A 6,435-nucleotide genomic window follows, 5' to 3' on the forward strand; every position below is an offset into this window, starting at 1 on the left:
TAATTCGCCAAAAATTCCTTGTAGGTTTGGTATAGTTCAAACAAAGAGAGAATTTTTTTTTATTTTTCAGAACTGCCAATGAGCCTATAACTCAGTTATTCACCCTACTCTAGTCACATCCACACGTGTATCTGTAATATGCAATATGAAATTATACTATTCATAGCACTCCACCTAAAGAATTTCATTCCTCCTGTATGAGGGTTTTTCTGTCCAGAATATGTATTTATTGGCACTTGGGGAATCTCAAGAGATTCTGGTATTTTGGGGCTGATTTTGAATGGGGCCACAGCTTATATGGATGCAATTTTGGATTGTATTTAGATTGGCTACTTGACTGCTCCAGTGCATCAAGTGAAGACCTGTGTGACATAAATTGGACCTATAATGGTTTGCACCTACAAACTGGAGCCACAGGAAGCTGAAACTTTAAAATCTGGGGCCTGACCTCATATGCTGCTGAGCAACTCCTACAAAGTGCTATGTACCCTAATCTCCCAGGAAGTCAGAACTGGGCGCCTGCCCCTACAAATGGATTTGGATGCCTCGTTTGAGCATGATTCCTGGTGTTTTTCTTTTCTTCTGGCTCAGCAAGAAATAGCACATGAATAATTTCTCTCAGTGTAGTCTGGCCAGAATTCAACAGGTGTGAAAACAAACAGAAAGATTCCATTCAAGTTTGGATCATTTATTTTATCTGAACTTTTGTCTCTCTTTTCTATGTATTGCATGTTTATACCAGTTCTTTAAGACAAAACATTATGGTCTATGATTCCCTTGAACTATGTGGGATGAGCTATGTATCATCTTCAAGGGTATACCAGTAACAGCAGGCTGTTCTTGCTGTTGCTAATGGTAATGCATATTAGGAAATTAAGTTGTGTCTCACTCTACATCTGAAAACAGTGATTTTGAGGCACCTTCTTACTGAGGAGCCAACAGTTCAGTGTTGAACTGCAATATCAAAAAATGCAAAATACCCAACTTGCTTTCCAGCCCTGCAAAAGCTGACTTTTTAGTAAAAAAAAGCCAACATTTCCAAGAGATGCCACAGTGGGTATGTCTACATTACAGCTGAGATCATGCTTCTCAGTCTGTTAGACAGACATGCACTAGCTCTGCTCAGGTTGGCACAATAAGCAGTGTAGCTAGGAGTAACACAGGCAGCAGCTCGGGATAGCTGGCAGAGTACAAACCCACCTAGACCCCCTGAATATGTATTTTAATGACTAACCTGAGCCCGTGCCTGTGCTACCCCTGGCTACACTGCTATTTTTAGTGCACTAGCTTGAACAGAGCTAGGGTATGGCTATCTACATGCATTGTAAAGTAGACCCTGAGCTGCAGTGTAGACATACCCGTAGTAAATAACTGAAAATTCTCAGCCCTGGTCTACACTTACCCGGCGATTCGGCGGCAGTCGACAGGAGTTACACAAACTACACAGAGTAGCTTGTGTAACTCCCGTCAACTGCTGTGCTTCCCTTCTGCGTGCCATCTTCACTGCACTGCGCTGACGAGAACCATGTTCCCGTTGGCACAGCGCTACGCCACTTGAGGGGGTGGTTTTACTCAGTCAACTTCCTGATCGATTGAGCGGGTCTATACTGACCGCTCAATTGTTCTGGTGGCAGCGACTTTGCTGCCGTCAGTATAGACATACCCCCAGACACCACTCTGTGGTAACTGTTAGAACTGTGACTTTTAATGGCAACTACCTATTGTACTTAAAAGAGGCTAAACCAGTGGTTCCCAACCTTTTTGGCTTGAGGGCCACAGATATAATTTTTACAACCCTGAAGGGCCTCCAGTCTCTGCCAGCAGGCCCTCCCTTCCCCCCCCCTTCCCCTCACTGATCTCCAGTCTCCCTGGTGGCAGCAGGGAAACCGCCCGCATCCTGTAGCCCTGTGTGCTCCACCTGGGTATCTAGGCAGTGGCTCCCTTCTGCAGCCAGGAGGATGGAGGATCACTGCTCTCCTCCCTCTGGCTCCAGCAGGGATCCCAGCACCTGTGGACCCAGGTGGAGCACTTTGCCCTGCTCCCTGCTACAGCCAGGGGGAGAGGACTACTGATCTCCCATCTCCTTGGCTGCAGCAAGGAGCCTGCACTGGTCTTTCAGCCCTGCGGAAACATGTTCCACCTAGGTCCTTCGGCAACGGCTCCCTTCTGCAGCCAGCAGGAGGGGAGCCCCGGGCCACTTTGAAAGCCCCCGCGGGCCACAGGTTGGGAACCACGGGGTTAAACCATAACTTTAACACAGGGTTTGTGAAGGAGGATCTGTAAAAATGTTTTGTTGTTACATTAGAGCTGATGTTAAGCAATTTTATTAGGTGTGGGGAAATGTTGAAACAGGAAACAGGGTTGAGTCAATCTCCCTCTTCGCATTCCATTCTTGAACAATTCCATTAAGCTAGGACAGCCAAGGCATCAAACACTGAGACAAAGTCACTGTCTGCATCTTTCGTCATCCTTTAGTCCCAAGATACATAAAAATGTCAAAGTTTTGAGAGACTGGCTTGAGGGATGTCCCAGGTCTGTAAAGAGAAATAGTTACACTGATACCAGGTGTCCTAGTAAAACAAAAGAAAGCTTCCCAGGGTTTGTAGCAAGGGCACCATTTCAGATTTCAGTGGAGGAGGCCAACTTTCGGTAGGGCTCCACTGTCTGCTTAGGCCCTTATAAGTTCTTATATTTTTAATCTTCAAAAAATTCAAGTCAGTCTATTTGAGAAGCATTCGTTGTGATGATTTCGGACACCACCCAGCTGTGAACCCTACCTCCACACAGCCCCACATCACCTAGTGGTGCTGCTACACCTATACTCCCCCTCAAACAACCTGCCAGTGCCTAACCCACATTCCCACTGGACTGGTCCCAAATCAACTGGTAGTGTCCACCCTGGGCAGTTTCTCCTCCCCTCAATCGCACGTCCATGGCCCCCGCCTACAGAGATAGCAGAAAGGTCAGAGACAGGGCGGGAGTCCACAGGGGGTTCACTCCTGTTCCATGCCCTGCAGGCACCCCACTCACCTGGGTCAGTGCTTTCTGCTGCAGGTATGTGGGGTTCAGCAGAGGGAGCCCCCTCCCACCCTAAACTGCAGTGAGTGACAGCACCATGGACCAGTCACATCTCTCCTACACAGTTGGGGCTCTGTGATGCTACCCCGGGATCCACTCAGAGAAGCAGCTGCAGCCCATCCTCTGGGCTCCCGTCAGCCTGATGCTGTTCATTGACAACCTGGGGAAGCTGCTCCACAACTCGGCCAAGGCTCCCCAGGAACACAGGGGGATGGGAGACACAAGTGCCTCCCCGCCCAACCTAAATGACACCACTGGCTTGAACTCATTTTTAATACCAGCTGACTCCAGTTAAAAAGCATGGAAGTTAAAGATCAACCAACCGTTTTATACAGCTGTCTTCAGCTGAAGCCCAAAAGCACCATAATGAAAACCTGCATTGCTATCTTGGTCTCTTGGGCTGTGGTTATACTAGCTTCTTTCTCACTCTCTCTCCCCCATATTTCCCACCATTGCTAACTCCAGTGCAGCTCCACCGGCAGTGGCTAAAAATGGGTGGTCACTGCCATTTTGACCACCTAATCCAGAAGATGTCCAGATAGTAGGATGGCTAAAACCCAGTGGTTGAAATAGCAGTCCCATCATTGCTACCACTGGTGGAGCTTAAGTAGTGGTAGCAATTGGGGAAATTTGAGGAGGGAAGTCCTATTGTAACAACGCATTGGACCTAGTGATGATTGTACTTGCTTTAAGTTCCAATGAATTATTTTCGATTTTCCTTGTTGAGGAGGTTATATTATATATATATAGTAGTAGTAGAGTAGTTAGTGCAAGAGACTGGGAATTGGAAAGCCTGCCTTATACTCCCAGATGACACTAACATGCTGTGTGATCTTCAGCACATCACTTAGGATACGTCTACACTGCAAAGAAAGACCTGCAAGGGGGCACTATGGTTTTGTTTTCCTGAAACATAGGGCTCAGATTTCAAAAACATTTAGGGAACATTAACCAAAAATACTTTGCACTTAAGACTTCTTTTATATCACACACACATCTCAGAGAAACTCTCTGTAGGGAGAAAATCTGTGTACCTGCATGATGTTTTCTTGTATGCTTACTGACAGCAATAAAAATAGTTTGACAAATACTTTCTGCAGATTACCTATAAGAATATTAGGTTGCCCTCATCACACTAAACAGTACTATTGCTAGAGATAAACCAGCCAATTTGAAGATACTCGTTTTCCTCCTAGTTAATGGGTATATGGATAGTATTTTCTACTTATATCAATGTATTCTCATAATATTCTGAAGTGCTCCCTCAGGAAAAAGTACTTTGAGCAAAGGCATCATGAATATTTGGTAGACAAGTATACATAACCAGTGAATTTGTGCAGCTACAGGTAGTAAGTACTTGGTTTAATGGGAGGTCAGATACTTGTCATTGCTTCCCACTCCATAATCATTCTCATACTGAAATACATACTAATAAAATACATACACTAGTGACAGATAGACTTTCATTACAGCTTGTAGAAGAGTCAACTTACTGCTAGTATGTTCCTGTTGGTGCTGGGCATAGCACAGCAGGCTCTTTTCATCTCTCCAGCCAAGTCGCTTTAAAATCTCTGCCAACTCAAACACAAAAGAGCAGAACCTCCTCCATCCTTCCTGTGCTTGATCAACTCTTGTCCCCACCCCCAGAATGCCAAATAGTTCTGTCTTGCTTTTATTTCAGAGTGCTGCCTCCCAGGTCTTCCTGGAATCACCCCACCACAGGGACTCCTGTAGGAATCTATCCCTTCCTGCAGTCCCTCAGACTCTTCAGACTTTACCATCACTACTTCCAGTTTCTTACAGACTCAGAATAAAATGCTTCTTGCCCCAGGATTAAGACCCTATGGTTCCAGCTCTAAGCATCTCTCTGTCTTTAGCCCAAGAGAGGACCACTCCCATCTACCTCTCACCTAGGTCTCTTTCTTCATGGCTACCCCACTTCCCTTAGTCCCCTGTGCTTCTTCCTTTATAAAGACCCAGCCTCTTCCCATCTGAGTGTGATCACCAGTTATGTCTAACACCCTTTCAGGTGCCTTCCAGTGGCTTCATTGGGCTCAGACTCCTGTTAACCCGTGGTTAATCTGTGCACCCCACCACACAGGGGATAACAATAAAGGACCAAACACTGATAATGCTTTTAAGCCAATACTTTCTAATGTATTTAAGCACCTAAGTGCCACTGATTTCAGTAGGAATTAGACACTAAAATACGTTGGAGGACCTGGGTCCTAGTCTTCAAAATGGTGAACAAGTTTATGTAAAATCTATTCCCTGTTTCTCAAACAATCTTAAGCCCAGATCCACAAAGGTACAGAAATTCCAGTTTTAAGCTCCACTGTGACCTACAAAATTTTCTTTCAACTGCCACCTAACCCTGTACGCACTAATATTGTGCCTCAGAGCATGCACACTGCTGCCTCACTCTAGGCTTCTGGACACCTATTTCCCACCTAAGCCCCAGAGTTATCCATGAATGGAGGGAAAAATAGGCATTCATCTGCCCAACTCACATGAGGGGCCTGATCCAGTAGGTGTGTTCATAGGCTGTCTACCAGATCAGCTCCCATTCAAAATCTGCTTCTGCTGCCACCACCACCACCCCCATTAAAACTTTTATCTTAGTAGCTAAAGCACTCCCTTGGGATGTGGAAAGACCCAGGTTCAATCTCCTCTCCAACAGAGAAGGAGAAAGGATTTGAACAGATGTTTCCTACCTGTCAGGAGAGTGATCTGACCACAAACCTCATGGTATAGTCTGAGGTGGGGCAACTTCAATCTGTCCTGGTGAAGCTGTTCCACTGTGTATAAATAAAGAAAGGTTCAGTAGGCCATAGAGGCATTATGAATAAGGAGCACTCTGTAGTTTGGTGGTTAGGGCACCCACATGGGAAACCCAGGATCCAGTCTCACTACTCTAATGACTAATTACTTATCAGAAGTGGACGAACCTTGAGAAAGACCCACCTCAGACTATCCCATATTTCAGAGGTTGCAGCAGTTTTCTGAGAGGTGGGAGACCCCTGTTCAAATCCTTCCTACCTCTCAGCCTGAGGGTGGATTTGAGCATGGATCTTTCACATCCCCCAGGAGTGCTCTCACCACTGGGCTAAAAGTTTATGGTGGGCACCACCATGTCCTCCTCTCAACCCATTTTGCGTGAAATGAGGCAGGCACCTCACTCTTTCTCACAAGAAAGAATTTAGGTGTGTCAGCTGCCTACTCCAGGAGAGGGTGTGATGTTTGTGAGTTCTGTGTAAAGAGATTCACTCAGGATTTTAGGAAGATCAGAATATATCATTTATCACAGATTCAGCTCAGCAACTCAGAGTATGGTGTTTCTGCTTAGGTGGCTGTACC

General features: G+C 45.8%; 1 long non-coding RNA gene across 2 annotated transcripts; it reads right to left on the reverse strand.

Moving 5' to 3' along the window:
• Positions 1–1,843: 1,843 nt before the first annotated feature.
• LOC137164523 (uncharacterized) lies at positions 1,844–5,004 on the reverse strand. Of its 2 annotated transcripts, XR_010923071.1 has the most exons (3): positions 4,572–5,004; positions 2,067–2,534; positions 1,844–1,969 (listed from the first exon to the last, which is right to left on the reverse strand). It is a non-coding gene; the product is annotated as an uncharacterized lncRNA (long non-coding RNA). The 2 variants fall into 2 exon arrangements; XR_010923070.1 differs by having other exon boundaries at positions 1,844–2,534.
• Positions 5,005–6,435: the final 1,431 nt, after the last annotated feature.

This window comes from Emydura macquarii, unplaced genomic scaffold, assembly GCF_026122565.2.
Source record: "Emydura macquarii macquarii isolate MOO-44397 ecotype Brisbane River unplaced genomic scaffold, CSIRO-AGI_Emac_v2 contig_2676, whole genome shotgun sequence".
NCBI lineage: Eukaryota > Metazoa > Chordata > Testudines > Chelidae > Emydura > Emydura macquarii.